This window comes from Schistocerca gregaria, chromosome 8 (assembly GCF_023897955.1).
Source record: "Schistocerca gregaria isolate iqSchGreg1 chromosome 8, iqSchGreg1.2, whole genome shotgun sequence".
Lineage (NCBI taxonomy): Eukaryota > Metazoa > Arthropoda > Insecta > Orthoptera > Acrididae > Schistocerca > Schistocerca gregaria.
The window spans coordinates 181,061,627-181,079,034 of record NC_064927.1 but is presented as its reverse complement, the minus strand read 5'-3'; the positions used below and the strand labels follow the sequence as shown (position 1 = coordinate 181,079,034).

The 17,408-nt window shown below is 42.7% G+C and overlaps 1 protein-coding gene across 5 annotated transcripts in view; it reads right to left on the bottom strand.

Moving 5' to 3' along the window:
* Nucleotides 1-17,408, bottom strand: part of LOC126284361 (zinc finger protein 436-like) — a 264,952-nt gene that overhangs the window by 48,214 nt on the left and 199,330 nt on the right. For 2 of the 5 annotated variants that reach the window (XM_049983231.1, XM_049983229.1), the window contains exon 2: nt 12,163-12,278. The exons of the other annotated variants lie outside the window; for them this stretch is intronic. The gene's annotated coding sequence lies outside the window, so the exon portion shown is untranslated. The remainder of the gene's footprint in view (nt 1-12,162; nt 12,279-17,408) is intronic. 5 annotated transcript variants of the gene reach the window in all.

Sequence of the window (17,408 nt, the reverse complement as noted above, 5' to 3'; positions counted from 1 at the left end):
CGGATTACTACTACTTCCCTTTTTGGGTATTGGTGTGACTTGAGCAGTTTTCCAGTCTTTAGATACATATCTTTCTGTGAGCGAGTCGTTGTATATAATTGCTAAATATTGAGCTATTTTATCAGCATACTCTGAGAGGAACCTGACTGGTATACAATCTGTACCAGAGGCCTTGCCTTTATTGCTTCGTTACACCGAAGATATCTACTTATATGTTTCTCATCTTGGAAGTTGTTCTTGATTGGAATTCAGGAATATTTACTTTGTCTTCTTTGGTGAAGGAGTTTTGGAAACCCGTGTTTAATAACTCTGCTTTAGTGGCACTGTAATCAGTGACTTCACTGTTGTGAAGGTATTGATTGTGTCTTGCCACTGGTGTGTTTTATGTGTGACCAGAATTTCTTTGGGTTTTCTGCCAGATTTAGAGACAGAATTTTGTAGTGGAAATTATTAAAATCATCTCGCATTGAAGTAAGTGCCATATTTTGAACTTTTGTAAAACTTTGCCAATCTTGGGGATTTTGTGTTCTTTTAAATTTGGCATGCTTTTTTTGTTGCTTCTGCAACAACAATCTGACCCATTTTGTGTACCATGGGGGATCAGTACCATCACTTATTAATGTATGTGGTATATATCTCTCAATTGCTGTTGATACTATCTCTCTGAAACATTCCACAACTTTTCTACACTTACATGATCACATCAGAAGGAGTGAAGATTGTCTCTTAAAAAGGCGTTAAGAGCATTTTTATCAGCTTTTTTAAATAGATATACTACACATTTCTTTTTGATGGTTGTAGGTGTTACGGTATTCAGCCTAGCAGCAACTGCCTTGTGGTCGCTAATCCCTGTAATCGTCACAACACTCACTATTTGTCCAGGATTATTTGCTGCTAAAACGTCAAGTATGCTTTCGGAACCATTTACATTTTGAGTGGGCTCATGAACTAATTGTTCAAAATAATTTTCTGAGAAAGCATTCAGTGCAATTTCGGATTATGTTTTATGCCTGCCGCCGGCTTTAAACATATAGTTTTTCCAGCATATCGAGGGTAGATTGAAGTCACCACTGACTATAATTGTATAAGCAGGGTACTTATTTGAAATGAGACTCAAGTTTTCTTTGAACTGTTCAGCAACTAAGTCTTCTGAGTTGGAGGTTGGTTAAACGATCCAATTAATAGTTTAGTCCGATTGTCAGGTATAAACTCTACCCATACTATTTCACATGAACTGTCTACTTCAATTTCGCTACAAGGCAAACTACCTCTGACTGCAATAAATACTCCACCACCAACTGTATTTAATCTATACTTTCTGAACACTGTTAGAGCGTTTGAAAAAACTTTGACTGAACGTATTTCCAGCTTCAGCCAGCTCTCTGTACCTACAACTATTTGAGCTTCAATTGGTTCTTTCCCAACACAGCTACAACGATTTACAACTACAATACCAACTGTGTCTACAGCTACCTTACCATATTTTACCTGCCCACTTTCTGATGGATGCCCGGTCTGTGGTTCCCTGAGACCCTCTAACCTAAAAAACCACCCAGTCCCTTCCACACAGCCCCTGCTACCTGTGTAGCCACCTCCTGTGTGCAGTGGACTCCTGACCTATTAAGCGGAACCCGCAAACCCACCACCCGATGGCGCAAGTCAAGGAATCTGCAGCCTACACGGTCACAGAACCGTCTGAGCCTCTGATTCAGATCCTCCACTCGGCTCTGCACCAAATGACCACAGTTGGTTCTATCAACGATGCTGCAGATGGTGAGCTCCTCCCTAATCTTGGAAGCAAGACTGGCAGTCTTTACCATTTCCACTAGCTGCGCGAAACCAGACAGAATCTGCTCGAATCCAAAGCAACACACGTCGTTGGTACCGACATGAGCCACCACCTGCAGTTGGCTGCACCCTGTACTGTTCATGGGATCCGGAAGCACCTTTCCACATCCGGAATGACTCCCCCCAGAATGCACACAGAGTGTACACTGGCTTCCTTCCCCTCCTAGGCAGCCATGTTCCTAAGGAGCCCCACTACACGCCTAACATTGGAGCTCCCAACGACCAGCAAACCCACCCTCTGTGAATGCCCAGACCTTGCGGGCCGAGAAGCTTCCTCTGCAACAGGGTGGACAACTGCATCCGGCTCAGAGACATCATCAGCCACAGATAATGCCAGAAACCTGCTCATCAAACGCACTGGGGAGGTCCTACGATCGGCCCCATGGAAAGTTTTCGCTGCCTGCCTGACTTTGGATTGATCTCCCACTCGACCACAGGTGAGGGCTCAATCTCAGTGCAGGCAGTAGCCGGGGAGGTCACAGTAGTGGACCGATCGGAGGACACATGGGACATGATCGACGTCCCTCACATCCCCGCATCCGATCCCCAACAGTGACTCCTCCTGACAGCAGCCTCAAGCTATGTGATGGAAGCCAACACAGCCTGAAGCTGTGAGCGAAGGGTCGCCAGCTCAGCTCGCATCTGTACACAACAATCACAGTTCCTATCGATTACTGCACTGCTCCTGTTTGAAGCTCGTAAAAATATGTAACAAGCGAACGGTGTACTCGCCTTAGTAGTAGCAGGAACTAGCGATGCGCTCTTGCTGACTGTCTAACTTTTTATGTGGCAAAAACTTTAAAAAACATTAAATCTCTTGTTCATAAATAGCAAATGTAGACTGTACCTACATTTTGGCTGTGATCCAGTTATTATACCAAGATGTTCCCATTTCCAAATTTGTATCATTACCTTTAACAGAACAAATTAGATCAATTTGCTTCTTTACAGAATTGAACTGTTGCTGGATTTCACTCAGATTGTACTTGAATACAAGTTCTGCAAGACTTGTTGAAACTATCATGTCTGATCGAGGTTCAAACAAAACACCTGTACTCTGTGGTACTATTACAACAGCATTAGCAGAATACCCTGTCATAGCAAACATTACAATAAAAATGAACATCATTAATTAGTTCTAAATACTAGAGTTACCAATGAACATAAAATAAATGAGTTTCTTGTGATAACCTGTGGAATAAAAGGTTTAGTTTAACTTGTGCACTCGTGCAATAGCTTAAATACTAAATTTTCACAACACATTCACATAAGCACATGGCCGAAATAAACACACGCATTGCACCCTCACACACTAAACATGTTTTCGCAAATTGTAGAGGTGTATGGAACAGGATTGCTCAGAATGTGGTGATGCCTCGGCCTCGTAGTCTGTACTGCGACCTCGCGATTCTCGTTTCTTGGGTTTGAGAACAGCAGGTCTGCCTCTCGGTCAGTCCTTGTCATCTTGCGATACTACAGGGAAATCTACCCAGACATGGCTTTACACAACTGACATGAACGGCAGTTGGAGCTTAAGAGTGACTGGCGACAACACCTCCAAGATTGGATAAGGTCCTTTCCAAAACTTCTTAAACTTGACTCTTCCTTGACACCATGTTGTTCAGATACACAAGATCTCCAACTCAATACTGTGGCACTGCCGCTTGGTGGTCGTGTTGTCTTGCTTGCTGAAGAAAGGAGTGATGATTTCGCTGTTTCACTCCCCTCCATGCTTCCTTTAGCTTGCATGCTAGATCCCTTACGTGTTCATTGCCGATTCTGGCAGTCGATCGTGCAAAGTCCAAGGGTGAATGCATTCTCCTTCCGTATACGATCTCATAAGGACTTAAGCCAGTTGAGCTGAGCATTTTAGGATTGTAACAACTAACCAAGTACGGTAAACAGACATACCAACTGTCGTGTTTGCTGCTTACGTAATGACTAACCATTTTAATAACTGTTCTGTGGACTCGCTTGACTCTTCCATTTCCTTCAGATGTGCTGGTGTAGTCCTTAACTGAGTTATTTGCATGAGCTTACAAGTCTGTTTAAGTACTTCACTCATAAAATTCGTTCCTTGATCACTAATTATACTTAATGGTGATCCAAACTTAAGAATACATTCTTTTACAAAAACTTTAGCTATAGTCTAAGCGCTCCGATCAGGTATTGGTATCATGAGAAGGTATCTAGAGAAATGATCTAACACTGTCAATATATATTTGTTTCCATATTTAATCTTAGGCAATTGTCCTACCACATCTAGTCCTACTCATTCAAATGGTTCACTTGTTTCTGGCAGTTCTTGCAATGATGCTCTACTTTTTCCTACATTATTCCGTCTGTTACAGGAATCACATTGTGAAACAAACTCGAAAACGTCAGCTTAGTGGCTCAGCCACCAAAACATTTGAGCAATTTTAATGTTGGTTGCTTTTTTACTGCTGTTCTTTGAATCATGTTGTTCTTCATGATTTGCTCTTTCATGCTTTCTGGAATAACTACGTGGTTTCCTTTACTAGTGATTTTGTACAATAACCCATCTATTTCGACAAAACATTGATCATTTTTCCATAATTTGCATTGTGGATCTTCTTCCTGAGCTGCCTTTTTCTTCTCAACTTATAGTAACACAAACATAGACTTTTTGACTCATTGCATCGGCATTCACATGTTGTTTACCATGTCAGAGAATAACCTTAAATTGGTACTCACTCAGACTTGATGCCCATCTTGTTAATCTGTAACTTGGATCCTTTAAGCTCAATAACCATTTAAGTGCAGCATGATCTGTAATAATTGTAAATTCTCTTCCTGTTAAGAATCATCTGTTATGTGCTATACCAAAAACCAAAGCACAAAGCTCCTTCTCAGTAGTAGTATAATAACATTCTCCTTTGTTTAATTGTCTGAAAGAAAATGCGATTGGATGTTCATGACCATCAACTTCTTGAGGCAAGATTGCACCTATGGCAAAATTGGGTGCATCTGTTGAAAGAATAAAAGGTTTACTGAAATCTGAATAGGCTAACACTGGAGCTGTAGTTGGAGCAGTTTTAAGTTCTTCCATTGCCTCTTTGCACTCTGTTGGCCAGTTAAATATGGCTCCTTTCTTCAGTAGCTGTGTCATTGGACATGCTATATTAGCATAACTGGCTGTAACTCGTCTGTAGAAATTTGACAATCCCAAGAATTATTTACACCTTTCAAATTCTGTGGTTCAGGAAAATTCTTTACATCTCCAATTAATTTTGTATCAGGTCGAACACCTTCACTGGTTATAATATGACCAAGGTAGTTAGCTTTACTTTGTGCAAAATGAGATTTATCTATTGATAAAGGCAGGTTTGCGCTTCTTATACATTCAAAACCAGCTTGTAGTCTGTCAGTATGCTGCTTCATGTTTTCCCCAAAAATTATTATATCATCAAGATAAACAAGTGCTTGTGTTGGGGTGAGCCCTTGTAAAACTGAATCCATCAGGCGCTGAAATGTAGCTGGAGCATTAGGAAGTCCAAATGACATATGAAGATATGTGTATACTTCTGTTGCTGTTACAAATGAAGTTTTTGCTTGATCATCTGGCTGCACTGTTAACTGGTGATAACCACTTGTTAAATCACATACTGAAAAAATTCAACATCTGCCCAAGTAATGCAAGGTTTGCACTAAATTTGGTAAGGGGTAAATGTCGGCTGTGGTCACAGCATCCAGAGATCGGTAATCAACACAAAAATGGAACTGTGGTTCTCCAGAAATTGAATTCTTCTTCCAGTTACAACAGGCGAATAACAAGGTGGATCTGAAGGATCTCTTGGTTTTATAATTCCAGGTTCTGCCAACTCTCTTTGACTGAATGGTATTCGGTAAGGTTTGTGTGTGATCGGGGCTGCATTCCCTGTATGAACACGATACTGAACTAAATGAGTGACAGGTAAATATGCACATTCTCAGAATAAATCTGCATACTCCAACAAAACAGGCGCTAAAATCTTCTATTCATCAGCTGTCAAATGTTCTATCTTCTTCCAAATCTTGCGCTTCAGTTCATTATTAACTTCGTCTCCTCATTGTAATTTTGTGGTACTGTTACAAAAATCTGTGTATATAACTGCAGCATTTGTTACCTCATCTGGAATCTGTATTATGTCACTTTTACTTACACTCAACACTTCACTTCAGCAACTTTCATTCCTTGTGGCAAAAAAACATCCTCATTGCTCACATTCGTTATTGTAACCGGGACTTTTGCGACATTCTGTCTCACTATTGTAGCGATACCAACACTTCTAGCAACATAACAATGCATTGTATCCAGTAACTCACTTTTCTCGGATTGCACAATTTACTATAAAGTTCCTTCCTTGCAGCGGTGTGACTCAACTTCAACATAGATTGTCTTTCCTCCTCCCTTGGGAATTTGCTGAGGCTGATGAATTTGAACATCTACTCGGACGGTTTGAACTGATGCATCGTTTGGGCGGTCCATTCCCACGATGTCACTATTGCTGCTCCTTTGAGTACGATCTGAAGAATGATCTCCTAGGTTGTAGTTGCTATGGCCTAGTTTGATCTTTCTTTCTGCGACGAATATCTCTGCCTTGTTAGCGGAAAAGAAATCAAATCCAAGTACACCTTCATAACGTGTTTCATTATTTGAAACTACTTGCACCCTTGCTGTGTATTTATCTTCATCTTTGTTTTCACCTTCATCTTGGCCTTGGCCAAGAATTAATTCTACGTCAACCTTTCCATAGTTATGTAGCTTTCCTCCATTTACCCTCACACTTTTATTAGTGGAGGTTTCAATATATCCCTTTTATCTATACAACACCACATTAATGAGGTCTGTGCTCCTGTGTCAATAAGTAGTTTGTTGTTTCTACCACGATATACAGCAACTGCCATGAAGTAATTTTCGGTCTGATTTTCACTGGGACTAGCAGGAATCACTATCTCTGGCAAGACACGGATGGAGTGGTGGCATGTACATCCCCATACTCGTTTAAAGATCTGGCAGATTGTCTGTTGTTCGCATTACCTTTCTTCTCGTTGTGACAATCTCTTGAAACATGACCCTGCATCCTGCAATGATGGCAGATTCGATTCTCTTTACAATTCTTACGCTTGTGATCCAGCTTATTGCATCTGTAGCACTGTACTGTCGTGTTGAAAACTGTGTAATCGTTTCTGCATCTCATTTGGTCATCTTAGTGCTTCAGCAAAACCAACAGCTGATCCTACTGCTTTGTGAAATGTTTTACATCCTGCCAATCAAAGGCTCTCTGGTCGGCTTCGACAACTAAATGTGATTTCCATTTTCATCTTCTACTAACTTGTATGTTGATGTTTTGAATTTTGTCGTCAAACTGCTCACTAGATTCACCTCATCTCATTCGCAAACTGTACATCTACATCGATACTCTACAATTAACATCTAAGTTCCTGGCAGAGGGTTCATCAAACCACCTTCACAATTCCCTATTATTCCAATCTCGTATAGCGTGCTGAAAGAATGAACACCTGTATCTTTCCGTACAAGCTCTGATTTCCCTTATTTTATTGTGGTGATCATTCATCCCTATGTAGGTTAGTGTCAACCAAATATTTTCACATTCGGAGGAGAAAGTTGGTGACTGGAATTTCGTGAGAAGATTCTGTAGCAATGAAAAACGCCTTTCTTTAACGATTTCCAGCCCAAATCCTGTATCATTTCTGTGACACTCTCTCCTATATTTCGCGATAATACAAAACGTGCTGCCTTTCTTTGAACTTTTTCAATGTACTCCATCGGTCCTATCTGGTAAGGATCACACCCCGCGCAGCAGTATTCTAAAAGAGGACGGACAAGTGTAGTGTAGGCAGTCTCCTTAGCAGGTCTGCTAAATTTTCTAAGTGTCCTGCCAATAAAATGCAGCCTTTGGTTAGCCTTCCCCACAACATTTTCTATTTGTTCTTTCCAATTTAAGTAGTTAGTAATTGTAATACCTAGGTATTTAGTTGAATTTACAGCTTTTAGATTAGACTAATGTATCGTGTAACTGAAGTTTAACAAGTTTCTTTTAGCACTCATGTGAATGACCTCACACGTTTTGTTATTTAGGGTCAACTGCCACTTTTCACACCATTCAGATATTTTTTCTACATCGTTTTTCAGTTTGTTTTGATCTTTTGACGACTTTATTAGTCGATAAACGACAGCATCATCAGCAAATAACTCAAGATGGCTGCTCAGATTGTCTCCCAAATCGTTTATACAGATAAGGAACAGCAAAGGGCCTATAACACTACCTTGGAGAACGCCTGAAATCACTTCTGTTTTACTCAATGATTTTTCGTCAATTACTACGAACTGTGACCTCTCTGACAGGAAATCACAAATCCAGTCACATAACTGAGACGATATTCCATAAGCACGCAATTTTCCTACGAGTCGCTTGTGTGGTACTGTGTCAAAAGCCTTCCAGAAATCATGAATACAGAATCGATCTGAAATCCCTTGTCAATAGTACTCAGCACTTCATGTGAATAAAGAGCTATTGTGTTTCAGAGGAACAATGTTTTCTATATACATGCTGACTGTGTGTCAATAGACAGTTTCCTTTAAGGAAATTCATAATGTTCGAACACAATATATGTTCTAAAATCCTGCTGCATATCGACATTAACAATATGGGCCTGTAATTTAGTGGATTCCTCCTACTACCTTTCTTGATTTGGGGTAACCTGTGCAACTTTCCAGTCTTTGGGTACAGATCTTTCGTCAAGCAAACGGTTGTATATGATTGTTAAGTATGGAGCTAATGCATCAGCATACTCAGAAAGGAACCTAATTGGTATACAGTCTGGACTAGAAGACTTGCTTTTATTAAGTGATTTAAGTTGCTTCACTACTCCGAGGATATATACTTCTACGTTACTCATGTTGGCAGCTGTTCTCGATTCGAATTCTGGAATATTTACTTCATCTTCTTTTGTGAAGGCATTTGGAAAGGCTGTGTTTAGTAACTCTGCTTTGGCACCACTGTCTTCGATAGTATCTCCATCGCTATAGCAGAGAGAAGGCATTGATTGTTTCTTGCCGCTAACATACTTCACATACGACCAGAATCTCTTTGGATTTTCTGCCAGTTTTAGAGACAAAGTTTCATTTTGGAAACTGTTATAAGGATCTCGCATTGAACTCCGCACTAAATTTTGAGCTTCTGTAAAGGATCGCCAATCTTGGGGATTTTACATCTGTTTAAATTTGGCATGTTTGTTTCGTTGTTTCTGCAACAGTGTTCTAATCCATTTTTTGTGTACCAAGGAGGATCAGCTCCGTCGTTTGTTAGTTTATTTGGTATAAATCTCTCAATTGCTGCCGATACTATTTCTTTGAATTTAAGCCACATCTGGTGTACACTTATATTATTAATTTGGGATGAGTGGAGATTGTCTCTCAGGAAGGTGTCAAGTGAATTTTTATCTTCTTTTTTGAAAAGGTATATTTTTTGTTTATTTTTCGAGGATTTGGAGATTACAATATTCAATCTCGTTACGATAACCCTGTGTTCACTAATCCCTATATCGGTTTTGATGCTCGTTATTAACTCAGGATTATTTGTTGCTACAAGGTCAAGAGTGATTTCACAACCGTTTATTATTTGCATGGGCTCATTAGCTAACTGCTCCAAATAATTTTCAGAGAATGCATTTAGCTGCTCTCTGTGACATCTGATTGTATTTTTACTTTTAAATCTCTGAACAACAATCGTTCTAAACTCATTGTTATCTTCTGTTTTTACACAAGTAGGCTCAGCACTAATGAAATCTTGTGCTGCTCCCTCAATTCTTAATTTGACAACCAGTAGCTTATCGGAATCTGTCCATAATCCTAACAGGGTGGCACCTTCAAGTTTATAAAAGAAATCCTTCACATCATCTTCAGGTTTCCCACTGAACACTGGTACTGATGCCAATAATGAAAAATTCTTTATTGTAGTCGTACCTGTACTGCATGAACTATCATTTGACAAGTCTTTCGGAATGTTACGCTCGCTTCTTTCTGCCTTTCACTTCCTTTTGTATTCAAGCCAAACTGGAGTAGACCAACCTGAATTCCAGCGTTTGATGCCCCGCTTAGTCAGAAGATGTTCATGCCGCTGCTCGAAGTTCACGTTGTGCTGCACCTCTTCAGGACTGTAGATTTTTCCATAATTATTCCCATGCTGACACCACTTCTTTAAGAGGGTTGTTTGTTTTGTTGCCCCAGATGATAATTACGCGAAATATTTGTCAGCATTTGTAAGTGGTGGGTCCTTGAAGTACAGTAATAAGCGAACACCGAGAAGTAAGTTTAAACAGTTTTATTAACAAAAGGCTGATTATACAACATGCATGCTACATGCACCCATCATCATTGTGCCTGACATCCTAACAGCAGCTCCATGGTGAGCTGAGAAAAGAGACATATTCGCGCCCGAGGCCATGGTAGTTATCCAGCATGCTGCAGATGGTGGCCAGCTGCTTACTCCCTGTGTTGCACTGCAGCTGGAGGCACCTGTACTGACCAAGCAAATTGTCAGCATTCCAGATAGGTCGGCTGGCAAGCGCGTGTTACATGCTGTATGGCTGTGGGCAACCGATAGACCCTTACAGATATGTTTGATCAAATTACCAGCTTATGTTTATCACATCAATCTTGCTGGAAGGTATAAGCACAATGTTGATGCTTTCCTGAGTTTGACAAGGCACATAGGCATTCAAAAATAGGCACAGGGAATTTTAAATGACAAAATACTGTCAGCAGCCACACCAGAATAATGGCTCATGGGCACATAGGAATTGTTTTGGAGAGAAGACTGAATGTGGGAATTGGCAGAAACAGTAGGAACAGGAACATCTGTGGAGTCGCAGGTGGTTCAACAACAGACAGGCACAACCAAAATTGGCAGGTCCCTGAATGATTGTCTATGTATTATCAGTCACTGTTTAATTTATTTCCACAATGTGTTTCAAAGAAAAACCTCTATGATCAAGTGGATTCATTTGTATTAATATAATGAGTGTGTTGCATTTCAACTTTATGGTAACCTGTGTCACTGTCTCCAGTTGCCAAAGGCTCCTTTCTCTGTCATAATACAAGACATATGAACTTCAGCACTTGTAACCAAAGACTGTGTCTACAAACTGATACATACCAGTTTATCAGTGATGAATTATGAGCACTGGAGACAGTGCCACATGTTACCATAAAGCCTTAACACAACACACATCGTATTAATACAAATGAATCCATCTGATGATGGAAGTTTAAACCTTTGAAATGTGGAAATTAACTGGTAATAGGCTTGTTGTTTCACTCAATGTTAATAACAGTTGTGGTAAAGCCTAATCAAAAAATGTTCTCATTTAAAGAGATACTACTGGCTGAGGAAGATAGCACAAGTCGTCAATGATCCATCTGATAACTAATGTCAAAGTTGACCCCATAACTCTGCAATGTGATACTGACACAGGTAGTCCAATTACTGTTCTAAGTGAAGCAACTTTTGGTAGATGTGAACAGGAGGCAGTGCGACCTGTTTTGCCACTGCAAAAGACAAAAGTGACAGGAGGCACTCTCAACAAAAGTGTCAAAGGCACAAGACAACCTCAGATCAATTTTACATACCATGGGTACACACTGAGTGCAAATTTTATAATTTACTATGGAGCCAATTTTAGGCTTAGCTTTTCTGATTTAGATAGTGGTGAGATAAATCTGTAGGTCCAGAGCAGTCCCAGAAGTTAAAGTTTGATGTTCGCATCCTTAAGCAAGATGTCAAGATGAAATGTCTTGGAGCAGTTACTCAATCTGGGATGAGGACTGAACCAGAGTTCTTTTCTGATAATGATGGGATATCCATAGCTGCTGACTCAGGTTATGACCATGAGATCACTTTAGAAGATAAAATGGAAGGGAGACAGGGTAAATTTAACAAGGGAGGAAATTGCAAAGTTACAGGAGATACTGAACACACATGCAGAGGCATTCTCTGACACCCCAGGAGTCATTATAAACTTCACATTGATATTCCATCCCACTGGCACATAAGTAGAAGGTAAAGAAGGAAACAGATTCAATGGCTGGAGCAGGGAGCCACTGAACACGCACTAAGCTCATACAACAGTGATTCAAAGTGAAATGGCTCGATCTGCTTCGTGGTCAACTCAAGGTAAATTAATGCTATTATCATGCCCAAGACAAACCACAGAGCCTGAAAAAGCTATTCCAAAAGTTTTGTGGAGTCAAAGGGCTGACTTCAGCGGATTTGCAAGCTAGTTACTTACATGTCACAAGTAAATGGCATTCCTACGCTTCAGCCAGTGCTGTCAGTTTAAGAAACTTCCACTTGCTCTCAGGGTCTTTTCCATAATGCTCATATGAAGTTTGAACACAGTTATCCCTGATGAACAAGAGAAACATGACATTATACATGGATGATTTCTTCATATGTGAGAAGTCTTGCTAATCATATATCCAGTTTTCAAAAAAGTTACTAAAAGAATTCTTTCATCTGTTATTATATTGAAACTTGACCTGATACATGGAAGATTCAGCCAGAGAGATTCCAGTACTCATCATCAAGAGTCAGTTGAGGGCTTACCTTAGATAAAAGAATTTTTATAACCTTATCAATTGAAGACATAAAGTCTGAAAATAAAGTGCCAAAATTTTTACAACCACTTTGTGAACCTTATTACGAAGGTTGGAACTTAAATAGTGGCAACTATTTATTCACAACTTATACAAAAGAGTTACATGTTTGCACCTGTTACTGTCCTTCAAAGCAGTCACCAGCAATGTGCAGAACCTGTCGCCAGCGATGTGGAAGGCGTAGTATACCATTAGCAGAGCCTGTTGTGTTGATGATGCGAACGGAGTGGTCTAAAGTTATGGTGATTCTCGTGTACAGCTGTGATGGTGTTATCCTAACGTATTATGTTCCTGCATGGCAGACCGTCAGTGCAGTTTTACTGTTTGTTTTTGGAGCATCATCTGCAACAGGCTTTGCAAAAAAAAGCGGTGACACTTTCCGCACAACCCACCCATTATTTTGCATGACAATGCGTGGGCACATACAGTGCAAACTGTGGCTGCTCTGTTCAGTCAATGGGACTGGGAAGTACTGTACCATCCAACATAGTCCCCAGACTTAAGCTCTTGTGACTTTGATTTGATTCTGAAGATGAAGGAACTACTTCGTGGCATTCGCTTCAGAACTGTTCCAGCGATTCAACAGGCAGTAGACCGCTCTATTTGTACCATTAACAGAACAGGTTCTACTAACGATATATTACGCCTTCTGGGCCACTGGCAATGGGTTCTACACTATGCTGGTGACTACTTTGAAGGACAGTAACAGGTGCTAACATGTAACTGTTTTGTATCAATTGTGACTAAATAGTCCCCAATATTTAAGTTCCAAACCTCATATATTGTCGATGCTGCACTTTAATAGAAAGAATACCCCATGGAATTTGGACACAAAGACACAGGAAGAATTTCAGAAAGTTAAAGATGCAATACTCATTGCTTCCCTATTTTCACATATAGCTTGAAGGCAGAAGTTGCCGTACAACTGCTCCAAGAATGTGAGGATCAAGGGATAGTTCATTGTAAAACAATCATATTTGCCAGTTAAGTGCACAGTAAAGGTGAGTGAATGTATTAAAGGTTTCAAAAACTGTATGGTAATTTGCTAAGTTTAGATTTTTTAATTTGGACGCTTTTCTAGAATTTTCTAGGAGCATAGGGCATTGGAATTTCTTGTGACCACTAAACTGATATACAGAAGCTAGGCATTGTGGGCTTTATACTTGCAGAAATGTTGGTTCACAGTGGTGCACACACCAGGAAAAGAAAATATTGTGTCAGACATGTTGTACAGGGCACCAACTGGCACGACCAGCAGATATGGTGACACTCCATGACAGAACAATTTCAGTCTATTATACACTCCTGGAAATTGAAATAAGAACATCGTGAATTCATTGTCCCAGGAAGGGGAAACTTTATTGACACATTCCTGGGGTCAGATACATCACATGATCACACTGACAGAACCACAGGCACATAGACACAGGCAACAGAGCATGCACAATGTCGGCACTAGTACAGTGTATATCCACCTTTCGCAGCAATGCAGGCTGCTATTCATCCATGGAGATGATCGTAGACATGCTGGATGTAGTCCTGTGGAACGGCTTGCCATGCCATTTCCACCTGGCGCCTCAGTTGGACCAGCGTTCGTGCTGGACGTGCAGACCGCGTGAGACGACGCTTCATCCAGTCCCAAACATGCTCAATGGGGGACAGATCCGGAGATCTTGCAGGCCAGGGTAGTTGACTTACACCTTCTAGAGCACGTTGGGTGGCACGGGATACATGCGGACGTGCATTGTCCTGTTGGAACAGCAGTTTCCTTGCCGGTCTAGGAATGGTAGAACGATGGGTTCGATGACGGTTTGGATGTACCGTGCACTATTCAGTGTCCCCTCGACGATCACCAGAGGTGTACGGCCAGGGTAGGAGATCGCTCCCCATACCATGATGCCGGGTGTTCGCCCTGTGTGCCTCGGTCGTATGCAGTCCTGATTGTGGCGCTCACCTCCATGGCGCCAAACACGCATACGACCATCATTGGCACCAAGGCAGAAGTGACTCTCATAGCTGAAGACGACACGTCTCCATTCGTCCCTCCATTCACACCTGTCGCGACACCACTGGAGGCGGGCTGCACGATGTTGGGGCGTGAGCGGAAGACAGCCTAACGGTGTGCGGGACCGTAGCCCAGCTTCATGGAGACGGTTGCGAATGGTCCTCGCCGATACCCCAGGAGCAACAGTGTCCCTAATTTGCTGGGAAGTGGCGGTGCGGTCCCCTACGGCACTGCGTAGGATCCTACGGTCTTGGCGTGCATCCATGCGTCGCTGCGGTCCGGTCCCAGGTCGACGGGCATGTGCACCTTCCGCCGACCACAGGCGACAACATCGATGTACTGTGGAGACCTCACGCCCCACGTGTTGAGCAATTCAGCGGTACGTCCACCCGGCCTCCCACATGCCCACTATACGCCCTCGCTCAAAGTCCGTCAACTGCACATACGGTTCACGTCCACGCTGTCGCGGCATGCTACCAGTGTTAAAGACTGCGATGGAGCTCCGTATGCCACGGCAAACTGGCTGACACTGTCGGCGGCGGTGCACAAATGCTGCGCAGCTAGCGCCATTCGACGGCCAACACCGCGGTTCCTGGTGTGTCCGCTGTGGCGTGCATGTGATCATTGCTTGTACAGCCCTCTCGCAGTGTCCGGAGCAAGTATGGTGGATCTGACACACCGGTGTCAATGTGTTCTTTTTTCCATTTCCAGGAGTGTACATGAGGCAAGTTGCCTTTGAGAATCACTTAGTCACATGCCTACTAGGGATTGTGCCAGAACAGGACAAATGAAAGAAGTATTGGATAAGTGGCATCATAAATGCCACACAGCACTGCAGCAATATTACATGATAAGGAATGGGTTTATTGGTTGGGGTTGGTTTGTGGGATTGAAGCGACCAGACTAGTAGGGCCATCGGTCTCTTTTTTATAAACTTTAAACCCCCACAAGAAATAAAAATAAACTATGGAGATGACAAGAGACTACACAGGACAAGAAAGACACCGACAGAGACCAGACAAAAGGAATTAAAAATCACACCAAGTGGTTGGCCAACCATAGGAAAAAAGAAGAAGAAGAAGAAGAAGGAAAAGACAACCACCAAGAAAAACAGTAAAAAATCATAGGCCAAAGGCCAGAATAAACACAAGGGAAAAAAAGGGCAAACTCTTAGATCAAGCGATAAAAACCCCCTGCACGAATAAAACCCAAAGCTAAATCTGCCATCGCAATGTCGTCTGATAAAAGTGCAGGAAGCATATCAGGCAGCGCAAACGTCTGCCTGAGCGGAGTTAAAAGTGGGCAATCCAAAAAGATGTGGACCACAGTCAAAGCTGACCTGCAGCAACATAAAGGTGGGTCCTAGCGGCACAATAAATAGCTGTGCGTTATCTAGGTGTAGCCAATGCGCAGCCAGCAGAGGACAACTGAGACCTTGCGAGAGACCTGCAAGGAGGAGCAAGACGCACCGGTAGCCTCCTTGACGGCCCGAAGTTTGTTGGGTGAAGACACAGCGCGCCTTTCTTCACCCCAGATGCGAAGTACCTTCTGCTGCAAAACTGACCTGAGGTCACTCTCCGAAAGGCCAATCTCCAAGGCTGGTGCACCGACAGCCTGTTTGGCCAGCTTGTCAACACATTCATTTCCCAGAATGCCTACATGACCCGGGCACAGAGCGGCTGCAACGGGCAAGAGTATGGAGGGACTCCTGGATAGCCATCACCAGATGAGAGTGAGGGAAACACTGGTCGATAGCTTGTAAACTGCTCAGGGAGTCACTACAGATAACGAAGGACTCACCTGAGCAGGAGAGGATATACTCTATGGCGCGAGAGATGACGACCAGCTCGGCAGTGAAAACACTGCAGCCAGCTGGCAATGAGTGTTGTTCATAATGATCCCCTAGAGTAAGAGCATAACCGACATGACCAGCAACCATCGAACTGTCAGTATAGACAATGTCAGAGCCTTGAAACGTGGCAAGGATTGAAAGAAAGCGGTGGCGGCGGGTCTCAGGAGGGACTGAGTCCTTCGGGCCCTGGGGCCCTGTGCCAAATCGAGCCAAAGGCACGGGCAGAGCACACACCATGGGGGTATACGCAGAGGGGCCCAGAAAAGAGGTGGAAGACAGAAAACCTCAAGCCCAGAGAGAAGAGCTCTGACGTGAACCGTGATCGTACACCCTGACCGAGGCCGCTATTCTGGAAGGTGGACGACCAACTGAGGGAACAGGAGATGATAATTTGGATGCCCGGGCAAGCTACGAACGTTTGTAGCCTAAGCGGCCAGTAATCATTGGCGCCGGATCGCAATGGAGACACACCTGCTTCCACAAGTATGCTGTTGTCAGGGCTTGTCCGGAAAGCTCCAGTGGCGAGTCGGATCCCGCTGTGAAGGATGGGGTCCAGCAAATGCAATGTGATGCCGAACTGTAAGCCAGGCTCCCATAATCCAGACAAGACTACATTAACACCTGGTACAGCCGTAGAAGGGTAGACGATCGGCACCCCAGCTGGTGTGACTCGAGCAACAAAGAGTGTTAAGATGCCGCCAGCACATTTGTTTAAGCTGCCGAATATGAGGCAGCCAAGTCAGCCGGGTATCTAATAACAATCCCAAAAACCAATGCATCTTCACTGCAGCAAGAGGTTTGCTGTCAAGATAAAACTGTGGCTCAGGGTGAACAGTGCATCACCGGCAGAAATGCATAACGCAGGTCTTGGCAGCCGAAAACTGGAAGCCATGCCCTACAGCTCAAGACTGCACCTTTTGGATAGTTCCCTGCAGCTGCCATTCAGCAGCTGCAATGCCAGTGGAGCTATAGTATAGGCAGATGTCGTCAGCATACAAGGAAGATGAGAGAGATGTTCCCAC